This window comes from Manis pentadactyla, chromosome 3 (genome assembly GCF_030020395.1).
Source record: "Manis pentadactyla isolate mManPen7 chromosome 3, mManPen7.hap1, whole genome shotgun sequence".
Classification (NCBI taxonomy): Eukaryota; Metazoa; Chordata; class Mammalia; order Pholidota; family Manidae; genus Manis; species Manis pentadactyla.
The window spans coordinates 13162365-13178769 of NC_080021.1; the positions used below are offsets into that span (position 1 = coordinate 13162365).

General features: G+C 39.8%; 1 long non-coding RNA gene across 1 annotated transcript in view; it reads right to left on the reverse strand.

Annotated features, from left to right (window-relative positions):
• Window positions 1–16405, reverse strand: part of LOC118915107 (uncharacterized) — a 63620-nt gene that overhangs the window by 9014 nt on the left and 38201 nt on the right. The window contains exons 2-3 of the long non-coding RNA XR_005025937.2: window positions 6231–6444; window positions 3097–3154 (exon numbers count right to left, since the gene is read on the reverse strand). This is a non-coding gene — a long non-coding RNA (uncharacterized LOC118915107). The remainder of the gene's footprint in view (window positions 1–3096; window positions 3155–6230; window positions 6445–16405) is intronic.

The window sequence follows — 16405 nt, forward strand, 5'->3', positions numbered from 1 at the left end:
GCTGTAGAGCTAGAATTCAGACCCAGGCAATGGACTCTGAAGTTCATTGCTCCTTAAACTATAGTCAGGAGACTGGTGCCTGTCCATGACCTGTTACCAGCGAGAGATGAGATAAATATGGACATTGAGAGTAAGCACTATGTAAACTAGAGCAATTTGCTCTTAGCCTGGCATCTAAGAGTGATCAACAGATTCATCTGAATGAACAGGATAAAGAGCAGTTCTGGTGGTGGTGAACCGACACAGTGAGTATGGTGCAGGCTGCATGCTACTTATGCACAGCACGATCCCACCTAGATCCATGATGGAGTGGAAATGTAACAAGTCCTTCACCGCAGATGGCTTGATAAGCACCTCTCTGAAGCATTATGCTATACGGCCTCCAAAAACTGAGTACTTGCTATGAATATAATAAACCTGTGAGAGGTAAGTGTGTGTGGAGAAAGGAATACCAAATCGGGAGGTAGATGGTACTAAACGACGGGCATGATCAGTAAATGAGTTGTATTATGTTAGAAGTTTATAAGTGCCATGGAAAAACTTAAAGAGTAAAGCAGGGTAAGGGAATTAGGAATCTGGGGAGGGGCCTGCAGTGTTAAATAGGTAGGTCATTAGGACAGTATGTGAGCATTTTCTCGAGGCAGATAAGCCCCTTTGTAAATGTTTAACTTTGCCTCTGCTATTCCCTGCTCCTCCCTCTCATACCTACTGGCTCTCCTATTTTCTCTGGAATCTATTAACACAGAATCATTAGAGTAATCAAAGCATAGCAAGGCAATTCATTCTGCCAACCAGGAAAGCCCAGTCCATCATAACATGTACTCCAAAGCTAAAATATGGGCTGGAAGTGGCTGACCTTTAAGACCTCCTCCAACTTGGAAACCTTATGACTTTGGCTGAAAGAATGCCCCTTTGCTGCTCTTGGGAGCCTAACCCTTTATGGCAAAGAGGCTCATCTGATATTTTTTAATCCATTCATTTATTTAACATGATTCATTAATTCATACATTCATTTATTTAATATACACCTGTTGATCATCTACTATGAATCAGGCACTGTTTTAAGCACTGCTGTTACAATGTTGCATGAGATAGAGACCCTGCCTCGAGAGTTTCAGAGTTCCCCAGGGAAGCCAGACGCGTAACAACAAAATGCCCACCCAGGTCTCAAGTGTTACGTCACATGTCTGAACAGAGTGCTGTGAGAGCACACTGTGTGATTTCTGTGTAGCAGGGCAGGAACATCCCAGCAAGGTTGAGTGATGGTGACATGTACTCTAGGTTCTGAAGAAGGAAGAGGAGTTAGCCTTCTTGACTAGGAAAGAGGGAAGCCAAGTCAGGCAGAGGAGTAGATGTGGGGACATCAAATTGGCTGACACATCTACGGAATGGAAAAGTAACTTAGCCTGGTTATAAGACCGCGTGCATGTATAGATCATAATAGTTTTGTTTTTGTTTTTGTTTTTTTGTGGTTGTGGTGTGAATATCTGTTTTTTCCCAGTGTGTAATTTCAGACACACACACACGCACACAGCGTCATCATTTGCCTTTTTTGGTCCTCCATTTCTTCATTTATGACAAGACTTACAGCCCCTGGTTCATTAAATTATGAACTCCATGAGGAATTCACCATTTGAGTCCCAGTGCCTAGTACAGTGCCAGGCACTGTATATAAACACTCAAATTTGGTTCAAAAAAATAAATGAACCAATAAATGAATGAGTCAGGTGATTATCACTAATATCTTTTCCAGCTGTTTGCCATTGCTAGAACCTTTAGATTTCTGTACAGCTTTGGATGAACCATTTGTCTGCATCCCCTGACACAGGGATATTTGTGGGTCAATCATACAAATGCGCATACTCACACATATTTAAATAAACAGACCTACAACATGACAAAACATTCAAGCATCATTCATAGGGGCCAGCATAGGAGAGAAAGAGAGCAAAGCTTGACTTTCAGATTATTTTTAGTGATTAAGGGCCGATTGTCTGTTTCTCATCACTTCTAAGAATTAGAACCAACTGTATTTTTCTAATACATCACTTCTGCTGTGATCACATGTTTGGATTTTATCTCTTAGTCATACAAAAGGATTGGGTTCCAGAGTGGCATACATCAATCCCCTTCTTGGCATAAGTTGCTTATGATAATTTTCTGGAAATATTCATTGTTCACAAAGGTTTTCTAGAAGCTCTTCTACTTCCCCAGGAATGACTCCATCCTCTTACATGGAAATTTTTGAAGTTCTTTTAATATAGCAAGTTTCTTTAAAAAAAAAAAAGAACTTCAACAAATTTCCTTGCATCCATCCCTCAACTTCAATAATAATCATAAGTCTGCCAACATTACCTCTCACCTCTCAGTGTCTGTCCTAATTTTGTTTGTTTATTTGTTTGCTTGCTGGATTAGTTTGAAGGAAATCCCAGATGCCATGTCATTTCATGTGTAAATGCTTCAGTATGAATTTCTGAATGATAAGGTCATGTTTTGTTTATATAGTTTCCCTAACACCATGACAGTAATGTACCTAATAGAACCAACAGCAATCACTTAATTTCACCTTATACACAGTCTATATTCAGATTTCTCTAATTATCTAGAAGACATCATTTTACAGTTGGTTTATGCATCTCAGGACTAAACAAGGTCCAGACATTACATTTTTTTTAATATGGCATTTTAAGTCATTTACTTGAAATATTTACTCTTTTTTTTTTTTCCCTCCTAGCTCAAGGCTAAAAGGTTGAACCTAAGAAAGGGTGATAAAAGCGACCATGGTGTATTCTGCTACAACAGCACCATTTTTTTCACAAAGATTTTCACTCAATGCATGTTTGGGGCAATCCATAATATGCAAATGCAGAATGGAGCCAATATGTCTTAAACACACAGGCCTTCACATTCTTCCTTCCAGGAATACAAATCAAGGGAGATACACTCAGGTGAATACTCAACAGGGAAACACTATAATCCTCTCTTGTGCTCTGTATTCATTTTCATTTTCCTTAATAACTTTTGTAATAATGCTGCATTATATTTTTATATAGTATTTTAAAGTTTACATAGTGCTTTCACATCTATTCAACTTACTATAACAAAGAGTCCGCTCTTTATGAAAACACTTCATCTTGTGATTCACCAAATGAGCCTGTGAAAGCTGAGAGGGCAGGTATAAGATTCCTTTTTTTACAGATGTGGAAAAAGCTCAAGGTTATTCAGTAACTAAGGCCTACAGCCAGTCAGTGGAGCTAAACATTTGATCCCAGTTCAATGATACCAAGTCCAGTGATCTTTTCGCCAAATATACCATGCCTTCACTTACTATAGAAAACCCCCAGACCAGCCTTCTACAAAGCTCTAGCCTGCTGCCACCTGGTAAAATGTTACTTATTCCCTTTAAGGCTTCCCCCAACTTTGATATCCCCATGGGTACCCATTGCCTAGAATGCCATGTCCCCCCACATACCCATCCCAGGTTCAGATGTCTTTCCTGACCCCAAGAAAATTATCATGTAGTCATAGCAGTGGCTTAAGTCTTCAGAGCACTAGCCCAAAGAGCAAATTTGTACAATTTATATTAAAATACCTATGTTAGAGATACTGAGTGTTCATTCATTCCCAGTTTCCCCCTCTTTCTGTGAACACTGGAAGGATTACACCTTCCCACCCCACTTATCATTGGGCAGGGCCATGTGATCACTCTGGCTTATGGTGCTGAAGAAAAGATCTCTGTGTCTCCTCCATGTCACCCTAATTAAATTTTAACATAAGACCCTCCAGGATATGCTTTGTGTGACTCAATATTATGGGAGCATCAAATGGCAGCAGCAAAAATCAAACCATCCTAGGATCACAAAGAATGGAGGACTGCTACTTTGGAGAGTCACTCTGGACCTGCAATTTATTGTAGATGAGCAGGAAATAAACTTTTGGTTAAGCCACAGAAATGTAGGAGTTGTTTGTTACAATAGCCTAATTTAGCCTATGCATTGTGGGTATAGGACTCCTTCCTCAAGGTACTTACTTGCCATATAAGTGTCATAAAAAGCATACAATTCAACAGTGACTACAAGATGGAGGGCAGCTCCTGGAGTTGAGTAATACACAACTGGCAAAACATAAACAATAGTCCTGTCAGCAATTCTACTAATTCACTCATCTATTCATTTAAGAACAATTAGTTGAATGTTTACCGTACACCAGGCACTGCTAGGGGCTGAAGATACCATTGAGGATACTTATGATGCTCAACCTCATGGGTTTGAAAATTTAGCCAGAGAAGAAGTTACTCAAGATGTAACTAAAACTGTTGTTGAAAGATATAGGCTGCTTTAAAATGATATAATAAGATAATTTATGGAAACTAACCTAGAGATTCTGAAACTATTCCACCAAGAAAGGGCTGTTTGAGTAGGAATTTAAAGTTAACTAGATGAACAGAAGGCTGAACTCAGAATGGCTGGCAGCATATGGGAAAGTACAGAGAACCTTAACAACTTAGTTAATTCAGAGAAAGAAAAGGAGTCGAGGGTGTCTGGAGTATAGTATTTAGGGTGAAGGCAAGAAGACATGTTGGTGGTAAGGTAGAGTTTTGAAAGGCAGATGGGACCCAGACCAGGTAGAGAAGTATGAACCACCTAAGGATCTAGGGTTTTATCATAAGGGCAATGGGAAGCCTTTCTAGTATTTTATGTGAAGTGAATGATAGAATCAGATTTTTGTCATTTAAAGGATTAATCTGGCCATGGTAGATTGTCAAATGGAGATGCTGAAAGTAGGAGATGCTGAGACCAGTTGGAAAGTTATGGCAGTATCCAGATGAGAGAAAAATAGTAGATTGGCTTAGGATTGGGGAAAAGAAAAATTATTTGAGAAATGTTTAGCAGTTAGACATAGAAAGGACAGGGAACTGTCAGTGTTAAAATTGGTACAGTTTTGCACAAACCAGGATGAACCATTCACTCTAGATGACATATGCGAGCTTAGTGACTGACTAGGTATGGGAATTGAGGGAGAGGGTTGAGTCACTCTTGACAATTGAATGGATGGTGGTACCAATTTTTGAGATAGATGATATTGAATAAAGAGTAGATATAAGAAGAGAGAGGAGATAGTAAGTTGAGTTTAAGATATGTGCCCAAGTGTAGATGTCAAATAGTCAACTGAACCAACAGATACATCTGATATATTATTAATTATAGTGAACATCCAAGTACCATCTATATGCAAGGACCCGTTACAGTTACTTAGCATATTTTAACTCACTCTTCTCAGCTGCCAATGATACATCTCTATTTCATACTAACAAAGGTAAAGTAGTTACTCTAGTAACGTTGAAAATAATGGAGCTGGGATTGAAACTCTAACTGAATTTGCAAGTGGCCTGTCCTGTTTCCCAGTTGTGTGACCTTGGGCAAAACCCAGGGAGTTTTAATCAACTCAGTCTTAATAAATGGATGCCATGCTGAGAGCAGACTATTGGGTGTAGATGGAGGGGAAAAAAAACTTGCCAGACCCCGATGAGGCTAATCTTATAATCAAGGTTATTTTTAGAGGTCATAAAACAGTAAAGGGTGCAGACTTCACAGAGGCTTATAGGTCAACGTATAAGAGGAATTAGATTTACCCAAGACTTACCGAATCAGGCTGCATCTCATGCCTCATTCTGCCTCTATTTATGCCACAATGGCCTTATGTATTTTCTCAAACACATCAAGCATAGACTTCCTCATTCATTTTGTTTTCACATTGTCTTTCACCTTGAAAACTTGCTATCATTGGCACATTTGTACCCTTGGCTTATCAGGTGTCTATTAAACTCTATTCCCTTAAAAGAGGCCTATCATAACCATTTAGTTTATCCTTATTTAATCTATATTTTTAATTTGTTCCCTTCCATTAGATTATAAGCTCCCTGAGATCAGAAAATGTCTTGTTCATCACTATGTTTCCAGCACCTTAGGTCATATAGGCATTCAATATTTCTTGTTAAATGGAAGAAATAGCCCTATGCAGCTAGATGTGAGGCCTCCAGGATCTAGTCTTCAAAGACACAAAGATTCAGACACAGGAAAAAGAAGAGAACTAAGTGCCTAAAACCGAGGCATATATTAGAGAACGGTATCAGGCAAGGCAGAGGCCCCATAACTGGGCCTGATGAAAGAAGCTAGGGTGGGATTCGCAGCAAGAGGAACATAGTGTTCTATATCCCTAGAGGGACTGACCTGGGGACTTTCACGCCCCTGGAAGGAAGATGACTTCGGTGCTCCAGGCTGGGTCTGAACAGAGTCTTCAGATGGAGGACAAGAGGCTATACCAGACCTAGGAAGGCTGGCAGGAGCGGGACGCTTCTAGACCATTGCCAGAGGGTGAAATGCCAAGTGCATCATTGACTTTTCCTCAAATGCAGGGCTCTGTGACTCACTCTTGCAGCATTTCCTTTATTTGGTAAATAAGACATAAACATTTGCTTGGAGATCCCAGTAGAATAGCATTAAAAATAACAGGAAGCACTCAGCTCTGTTAATTGTGCATCTTAATGTGGCATAAAGATATTTGTCACTACCGTGCATTTCCCTCTGCTGCCCACCCCAGATGTTTCAGGAAGTCCAGTTGATCTTATGGGAAATTAAGCAGCAGTAAGATTCTGTAGTTGTCTTAGTCTAGACTCTGATATTGATCATGGAACAGACAAATTGGAGGAATGAAGCAGAGCGGCCTTCTTCTATCTCAGACATAAGTGCAAATACTCGGCGGAGAGCGACCTTTAACGAATGCAAATCTACTTCATAAAGCGTCACATCTGTGAGTCTTTTCAAAGTGTGTGCTAATGGTCAGCTAGATGTCTGTGTCTCAGCTTCCTCTGATTCACTTAGGAAAATTCCTGAGAGCCCACTAAAGGGTTTTATATGTTTCTCATTGATGTTTGCTTTTCAAGGGCAGGTATTTATATTGGTCCTATTGAAGTTTAAAGGAATCAAACCCTGAAAAAGACCCATAATAAATGGACAACAATAGTGACTCCTGAAGACTATGTATGCAAAGCCCAACATGTTGTAAGCTCCAGGAAATCAGGGTCCCAGAAAAAATTTAAGAGTCGTCAGCCTGGCAAATTGGTCAAGCACCCAGTTTTGACTATTAACCCTACTATGTACTTGTACACAGTTGGCCCTTTTATTTAAGTCCTATACATCAAAAGCAATATCATGTCTACTCATAGGTGCTATGCAAACATCTGGCATATATAAGCATTCAACAAATAATAGTTATTAATTAGAAATAAATACTTGGTTCTCAATAAGGCTAATATGTCCTATACTAAGACCACAGAACAATAGTTACTAAAATCATATTAACTTACCATTTATCAACCATAAGAAACATTAAATACAAGTCTATTTTTCTTGACTAAAGGTTTAAGGCTTATGATAAATCACAGATACAAACCATTACGGTTGTAAGGACCGAAGGACTTTAGAGATCCTCAATCTAACTACCCACAGAGTGTTAACATTATTTCTTAGCAAACCTGGTCAATGGTTATCCGGTTATCCATTAAGTACATGTAAACTATAATGAAAGCCTACTAGGCAACCAGATAGGTTAGTACATAGTGAAGAACCTAGTGTAGACTTATTCCCTCAGTACAGATGAAAACTATGCCCTTTCTACTTCCATGCATAAGCTGGAGGTTCACCATCAGGAACCATCCAGAACACAGATTTCCTGCAAGTATTTAAGAGCAGATTTATCTCTCCTTAGTCTACTTTCTTGGAAAAGTCTCCTCATTTCTGAAAGCCAACCTTCATGATTTCTAGACCAACTCCACCTTAACCCCAGATCACTAACCATCCTGGATGTTCACATTTGTACTTGTTCCAATTCATTGATGTATTTTAGACAGAATTACCAACAGTATCCTCAGAAATGGTCTAGCCAATGTGGAAGACTGTGACCTATTCAATACATTTCCATTAATGTCATTTGTGTCATCATCCTAGATGCTGGGCTTAAATTTTCAAATTTGCCTCATTGGTTTCTTCCAACATTTTAATTTGTTGAAGTCATTTTGGATCATATAATCTTATATTCCATATGCATCCCTTCTGTGGCATCTCCTAAGTAACTGAAAAAACTATTAAATAGTCCAATAGTCTTCTATCTCCATTCAGACATTTCTCTTCTGTGACATGAAGCCATCATTAGTATTCTTTAAGTATGACCACTCTACTCATTCCACAGTTCATCTGCTGATAATGTCATCCTGGGCAACACTTTGTTAAAGTTTCATGTATGAGGATATCAAAAGAGGGTTTATGAGATTTTTTTTCACTTATTCAAGTAAAAGGTATGTGGATTGCATTTTTTATTGAATTATCATGTAACCAGTCCTGCGTTCTCAGAATTTAATATTTATAAGTCTTAGAATCTTGGGAAAGTATTTTTATATATTGCAACCTAGAGTTCTGAAACAAATCCCAGCCCAGGTGTTAAGGTAGACTAGATCAGAAGTTCTCAGCTCATAGAAATCCATGTGGTGGACTTAAAAAATTATGATTTCCCTGGAATCCAGGCAGTGTGTTATGGTGATGTGAATATGTCCCCAGCTCAAAAGAATCCTATACTGAAATACTACTATTGAATGAAATTAAGTCTAACTAAAGATGCATTAAATTTAAGCTTGTCCTATTCCCAACATCATATTTTCTATTTGTGATATGCAGCAAGGCTCCTGAAATCCCACTCTCATTCTCCATCCTTTCTTATGACCCAAGATAGACAGATGGATGGTGCTTATACATACATGGATTACTATGTTTTGAAACAGTGGCACATATTCATATCAACACCTCTAAAAATTGCATTTAACATAAATGAAAAATTCTTGAGACAATCTCAACTCCTTCCTTAGAATTAGTCTTCTGATACCTATTGTTTATGGGAAGAGGACTTTTTTAACTGAACATGAATCATGAGGACAGTAATGAAGAAATGTGGAAGATTTGTTTTGAGAAAGTAGGTAAAACTGTAAATGAACTGTTTCTGGATCAGGGGTGTACTTAGCAAGACTAGCCCCTAGGTTAGTCACTGGGACTATTTATATAAGGCATTTGGGTGCCCAGGAAAGAAATACTATGTTTTGGGAGATGAATAGGGTAGCAGTGGATGGCAAACTGTGAAGAAACTGTCACAGCTTGAGTCAGTGTCGGGGCTCAAGGGATCGAACTCTTGCTCTTTTAGAATTTCTCAGATTAATTTTGATTATACACACAATTTCATTTTAACACTGACTCTGGATTCTAACTTGCAGGAGTGATATGAACTCACTGTTCCTAAAGGAAGTATTTGGAAAGAGGGTAGAAAGAAGAAACACTGCTGGATAGGAAAGAATTCATCTCAAGAATTAGAAGCAAAGGTGAAGGCTTTATTCAGGGTTTTTGAGATGAAAGAAGGAAGTAGTTTCAGCCACTTCATGGAAGGATTCCATATTCCTGCCATATTTTTCCCCTTCCATCTCCAATTTGTGTACTGTTATTTACAGGGTGAAAACGATGCTTATTCAGTGAAGATACACCATACTTGCATATCAGGCAGAGAAATATGATCATTGAAAGAGTGCTGGTAGTTCTATCCACTGTGCCACATGAACACTAGACCGAGCATGAGTCAGGAGGCTGCTTGATTGGTGAGCTCCGTTTGCAAAGGTGTCTCATCTCATGAGAATTCCTTCACACGCTCTGTGTACTTCTAATGTTTGGAAATACATATTTTTTTCAAACATTATGGCCCCTAGTACCAACCAATGGCTTTGTCCAGTGCCAACTGAAGAAATGACTCTGTGGCAACAGTAGAGTGAAAACTGGGTGGTGGACCCACTGAGAATTAGTATGTCCATTACTAAAATGACCTAATCTCGTCCTTATTAAGGACTTCCAGGGCAATTTGATTCTATACACAAATCAGAAACACTGACTTTTAGCCTCTGTGGTAGGCAGAATGGTGTCCACCCATTCCCAAAGATGCTTCATTCCCAGAACCTTAAAAAGGAAAGATTATCCTGAGTTCTCTAGATAGAGCCAATCTAGTCATATGGAATTGTAAGAGAACCTTTCCCAGCTGTAGTCAATGAGCGATGTGGTCATGGAAGGATGGTCAGGGAGACGCAACATCGCTGGCTTTGATCATGGAGGAAATAAGGTAATGAGTCAAAGAATGTGGGTAACCTTTGGAAGTGGGAAAAGGAAAGGAAACAGATTCTCCCATAGAGCCTCAAGGAAGGACTAGCTCTGCCCACCGATACCTTGATTTTAGAACAATGACACTTGGGTTGAACTTCTGACCTCAAGAACTGTACGATAATAAATTTCTGTTGTTTTAAGTTACTAAGTTTGTGGTAGCTTGTTATAGCAGCAATAGGAAACCAATACAGACTCTAACCTAGATGTAAAAGAGAAGCTCACTCTTCCTAGGGTGAAATCTCAAGAAAATAGTCTGAAAAGAAGGAACAGCTTGTCCCTGGGATAGAGACTAACAGAAAATACTCTGTACCAGCGGTAAAGACTCTAGGGGCCTTCCTGCTGGTGATGTCTCAGACACTCCTTTCATCACGAATCTTCTACACATGGGTCCAGGCTCTGGCTCCATCATATGTTAGCCTGCTGCTCTTTTAAATGTCTCTATTTCCTTATTTGCAACAAGGGTGAGATAGTCATTTCCTTACCAGCATCATTACATCCCTATATAGGAAGAGAGACAATGCATTCTCTCTTCACATAGGTCAACTAGCAATTCCCCAAATTGTTTTGTGCTAGCTGATGCCGGTAAGTCCTCCTATATGCCACACCTTCTGCATGACATACGCTGTGTGCCTTCTCCTTCTACAAAAACTTTCACCTGTCACCTTATCTAGAAAGACTTTTCTGACCACTTACTCAGACTTAAGTGCCCTTTTTGGTACACAAATGTCATCTCAATCCAGGGTAGCAATTGCTGTGAAACACTTGACAGTTTCTATATGATCTGATATTGTAGAGAAAAAAGCCACACTAGCTATAAAAGAATAAAAACATGGTGGCTTAACACATAGGCTTCTTTCTTCCTCACTGCATGGGTCTACGGAGATCTGCAGCTGTCCTGGGTGGCTTTCCTTTGAACAATGACTGAGTGATCCCAGCTACTTGCAACTTGTAATGCCACCATTTAAAAAAAAATATGACTTCTACCATCAACATTGGAGGGAAAATAGAATGGGTGAATAGTCAGGGAGTTTTATGGTCAAGTTCCGAAATAGTGTACACCAATTCTGTTCACATTCCCTTGTTCAGAAAGCAGTCACCTGGCCCCAATTTAACTGTGAGGGAGGATGGGAAGTCTATCTTCTGAGGATTCTGAAACAGAAGCAGGGTAGGTAGGCATCTAGCCAATCTCTGACCAAATTGACTTAAAATTAAAATGGGTTCATATTCCTTTCCCTTAGTTTCCATCTTCAATTAAGTTTTCATTGGCAGATTATGATAATTACTGGTTAGTTTCTATATGCAAACTCCACAAAGCATTAACAATCTGCTGAAAGATTACATCCTGCTAATTCTTCATCTCCATTGCCTCTCTCTTTAGGAAATGGCCAAATGTTGCATAAAGATTATTCACAAATTTTCCATGTGAGATTATTTTCCCTCTGATCCAGTGTTTAAGTGCCTTTTAAAGTTATGCTACAAATAGCGTGGGATTTGAAACTACAAAAGGAAATTTTCTTATCTAGCATAGAATCCAGGATATGAATTAGGAGGGAATTGCCTCTTCATATATGAGCAGATTTCAGCACCGTACCACAAACTTCAGGCAAATACCTGAGGGAAATAGAGAGATTTCTCTGTTGAAAAGAGGAAGGTGATGTCTTTCTGATTTGGGAAAAGGTAATTGAGGATTCCATGCTGAGTCCAGTATGAAATGCTGTTATAGAGCTACCCCACTTCTTTTTATTGAGATGTGGGGATACAAAGAGAAACTTCTTTATTTCACTAGGTCATAGAGAAAACTGAGTGGTTTAGGTAGGGGGATTGCAAAGGACAGCTGGAAAATCGGTAACTCAGTAGCCAGAGAGAGTCTCTTATTAATGATGTGAACAGTTAAAGACATAGGTCAATAACACTCCTTAGGTGCCTTTGTGTCCAGGGACTGTTTCATGGTTATAGAGATTTAAAATTGAATGGACTCTGAAATTCTAGGGTTTTATGCATTAATACCTAGACATTTAATAACTTATTCCAAGTAATTTTTTCTCCTTTCAAGTAGAAGCTTTCAAATCCTCTGCACTATCTGCCTCAACCTCTGTGCCTCTCCCTCTCTGTCTCTTTCTGTTCCTCTACTATAAAGAATCACAAATAGTTTGCACGATGACTGCTGCTCAGCCTGGGACCCTAAGTAAGAACACACGCAGCAGAGCCTGTAGTCCACCCACTATAGACTTGTGTATAACTAGAAAAACAAGTCTAGTTGTAAACCACTGAGATTTCTCAAAGGAAAATTGGAATGCCATAACCAGAAAGATGCATGTGGGTGCTTGGGAGGACACACAAAAATAGTCACTAAATTTTGTAATGCTTGACTAAGGGCACTGAACTTGATTTTCTCTAAGATCTCATCCAGTTTTAAAAGTCTATGTCTCTGCTTTCCATTTCTTCAAAATGTGTTCTAAATGTACATTTATTTTACAAACATGGCCATTAGTTACTCTGTGATTAACTGTGCTTAATGATAGTTCAAATTTAATTTTCAGGTATAATGAAGTGGAAAAGCACACCACTTTTTTTTTTTCCTATTATTTTCTATGTGGTCATCTCTCCACACCTAATGACATGATCTCGTAAATGCAGGCAAAGCAACTAGGTGGGATGTAAACCCTATTGTGAGCACTGGCTTCACAAACTCAAAGCTGTAAAGTGATCACAAGCCACATAGGGCCGATAAACTTGGTCCCTTCTTTCTATCAGGGGTATTGAGAGAATAGATGTATATAAACTCTCTAAACCCTTTAGAGAAAAGGTGCTATATAAATCCAAGTGATTATCCATATCATTATCCAACACAAATTGAACCTCCATCCCTGGGAGACTGTTTCATTGCTAATTTCCCTGACAGCAGTTGATAAAGTTGACATTTGGTTTTAATGGCACCAGCTAATAAGCTGTCAGAAGCTTTCACAATCTTATCAAGCAATATATTACATTACAAATATTAAAAATTACTCTTGGAATTAACATAATCTACTTTGGACACTCCACTGAATTAATCTGCTAGGATATGCCAAGTTTGGTTCTTTTCTTGTTCACCCTAGGGAGACCCATATATTGGCTGGATATGAGGATGAATGTTTATAGAGTCTCAGGCGTTTGTGCGTGTGTGTCTGTTCTCTGTGTATGCCCTTCTGATGATGAATATTCAGCTTGCGTCAGAGTAACTGGCATTTTAACTCAATGCTCTGAACTTTTTGAAAATATACACAAACCTGCAGCACCTGGTTCTACTTAGATCCTTTATAGCTTTCAATTTTTGAGACCACTCCAATCGTTATCATGGAGAGAATATACAATTTAAAGGAAACTGAAGATGAAATCACAATAATTGCTTCTATTTATTGAGAGTCTCCTTTGGATTAGTGCTTTTCATAATTATTAATTTTACCCTCACTACAAAGCCCTTAAGGTGATTTTATGAATTTAAACTCTTATGCTTAGGAGTGACAGAACATCCAGTTTGGACTAGCTCAAATAAGAAAGAGGATTTATTAACCTGAATCAAGTCCAGGGTAGAATCCAGGGACCTCAGACACAGCTCAGCCAAGGGCTCAAGTGATATCCCCAGAATTTTTTTCTCAGCTTGCATTTTTTAGATAGACTGCGTTTTGGGGTTCTTTTGGTGACTGCCATTATTAGCTCAAATGTACAAACATAGCACGCAGTCCAGCAGAGAAGAGAATCTTTTTTCCCATCAGCTCAGAAAAGATACACTAGTATTAAACTGTATTGGTCCTGATTGGCCTAATTTAGATCATGTGACCAGCATTAAGCCAATCATCAAAGCCTGAGAGATGAGTGTCCTGGTTTGGTGCTACTCGGCTTAGCTTTAACCTGGGGCATCAGGTGTACCCTGGGGGGAAGGTTAGAGACAAGTTCATCCAGAGCCCAAAAATCAAGGTCAAAGTTGCTTGGGGCAATCAAAGCAAAAGTGATTTGTTGCCATAAGAATGGAATGGAGGGGGAAGAATGGGTGCAAGACAACAATATCAATAAATACCCTTTATGGATTGGCATTATCTTCATTTCACCCACGTGGGAACAGAGGCTCAAGAAGTTAAGTGACCTATGGGATATACACATCCAGTGAATGGCTGGGAGAGAAATTGAACCAAAGCCCCTCTCCCGCAAAGGTGATAGTCACTGCAGTCTGAGGCGCAGCACAATGGTAGCCAGGTGCCTATAAGAGAACAGCATACCTAACTGAGCCTTAGAAAGGCAGGTCTCAGATGTCCACTTTGTTTGTGATAGAGCTAGAAAGTGTGCCATCTATAGTGCCGTTCATCTACACTGCATGCCATCCATGAAGCTAGTTCAAAGGAAGAATCAAAGAATGGGCATTGGCGGAAAGGACAGCAGGATGGGAAGAAACTAGCATCAGAGGCTCTACTCGCATTTCTGCTGCCCTTCTTATCTGTAGTGAGAACAGAGAGTCATGAAACCTCTCTCAAATGAGAAATAAAGGATAATAGCACCTCACTCCCACACACTGGAGCCCATTAAAAGAAACTGATATACTCTAAAATGTCTTGTAAACTATCATGTACTTACAAGTATAAACTGCTGTTATGAAAATGAGAAGGGAGTTATATTCCCCCTTATAGCTCTCACAGTGCTGTGCTGGGCAGGGAAGGATGCATCCATGTTTGTGAATTTGATTTTGATGATTAATTCCCTTTACATTTATAGTATCTTCTCTGTCCTGAAATGGCAGGGTCTTAATACATATCATAAAAGTGACTCCTCGTCATGCACGGCCGGCTCACCTTCTGCTTGCCTTCAAAGTGTTAGAATGCCTCAAGGTTCTGTCCAAGACTCTGGCTTTTCTCTCTGTGCTCCCTCTTCCTAGGTGATCTCATCCAGTCCTATGCCTTTCATGTGGTCTCTGGGCCAGTAAACCCCCAAGTGTGTCTCCAGCCCTGACCTTCCAGGTCATCTGCAGACAACTACCAGTGTGTCAGGTCCACAGGCTTCTAACAGGCATTTCAAAATGAACGCGGCTAAAGCAACATCCCAGACTTCCAACCTCAGTCTCTCCTTCCAACTGACTCCTTCCCTAATCTTTCTCATCTCAGTGATTTATCCTTAATCACTGTTTCCTGCAGTTCACATCTGAGAAATCAACAAGTCCCTTTTAGCCCATCTACCTGTGAATCACAGATGGAGTCTATCCTCTTCCCCCCACCTCCACGACCACCACCCAGGCCGACCCTCTGCACCCCTCCACCGTTCCTGCAATAGTCCTTTAAGGCAGCTTGAAGATCCCTCCCTCCCTCTGTGACCTGTCATCAAGACAGCAGCTAGTATAATGCCTCAAAACCATACGTCCAATCCCCCACTTCTCTGGTCCAAGCCTTACAGTGGCTTCGCATCATCCTTGGTTGGGTTACTAAGCCCGGTGTGATCGTGTCCCTGCGCACTTTTCCCATTTTGTATTTTGCAGCTGTTCTCCTCACTCACCATGCTTCCCGAGGCTTCTCAAGCCTTCTTTTGTTTCCTAGAATTCCTGCCCTAGAGATTTTCCACTAGCTGCTCCCTCTGTGGGAAATCCTATGGCCCTTATTATTCAGAACTGGTTCCTTCAGACCATGAAGATTTCAACTAGATATAAACCCCTCAAAAGAGCCCTTCCTGGCCACCCAAATTGACATAGCAACCCGTCATTCTTTACCATACCATCTCTCTTAGTTCTCTGCATAACACTCACCACCACCCATCATTTTTCTTGTTTTATGTGGTTCGTTGTTCTCACAATGAAGTAAGTTCTATGCAATCCGGGACTTTAGATTATTTACAGCTACACTGTCCAGGCCTAGAACAAAGCCAGGCCCTGTTGAGTGAATAAATAAATGGAAAATAAATGAATTAATGAATGAATTAATGATGAATTATGGCTTTTATTTTAAAGCTTGGGTCATTTGTACAGTAACGTTGCCACAGATGATTGTAATATACAGGAGGTTACTAACGCTGTGAAGACAGAAACAAGACCTGAACTTCGGGAGCTCTGGGACCTGACAAAATGAATGGAAGGAGTGTTTACGTCTTTCTCATCACAGGGAAAACACTGCTCAAGGTTTCTTGTAGTTATGACTTAACACTTT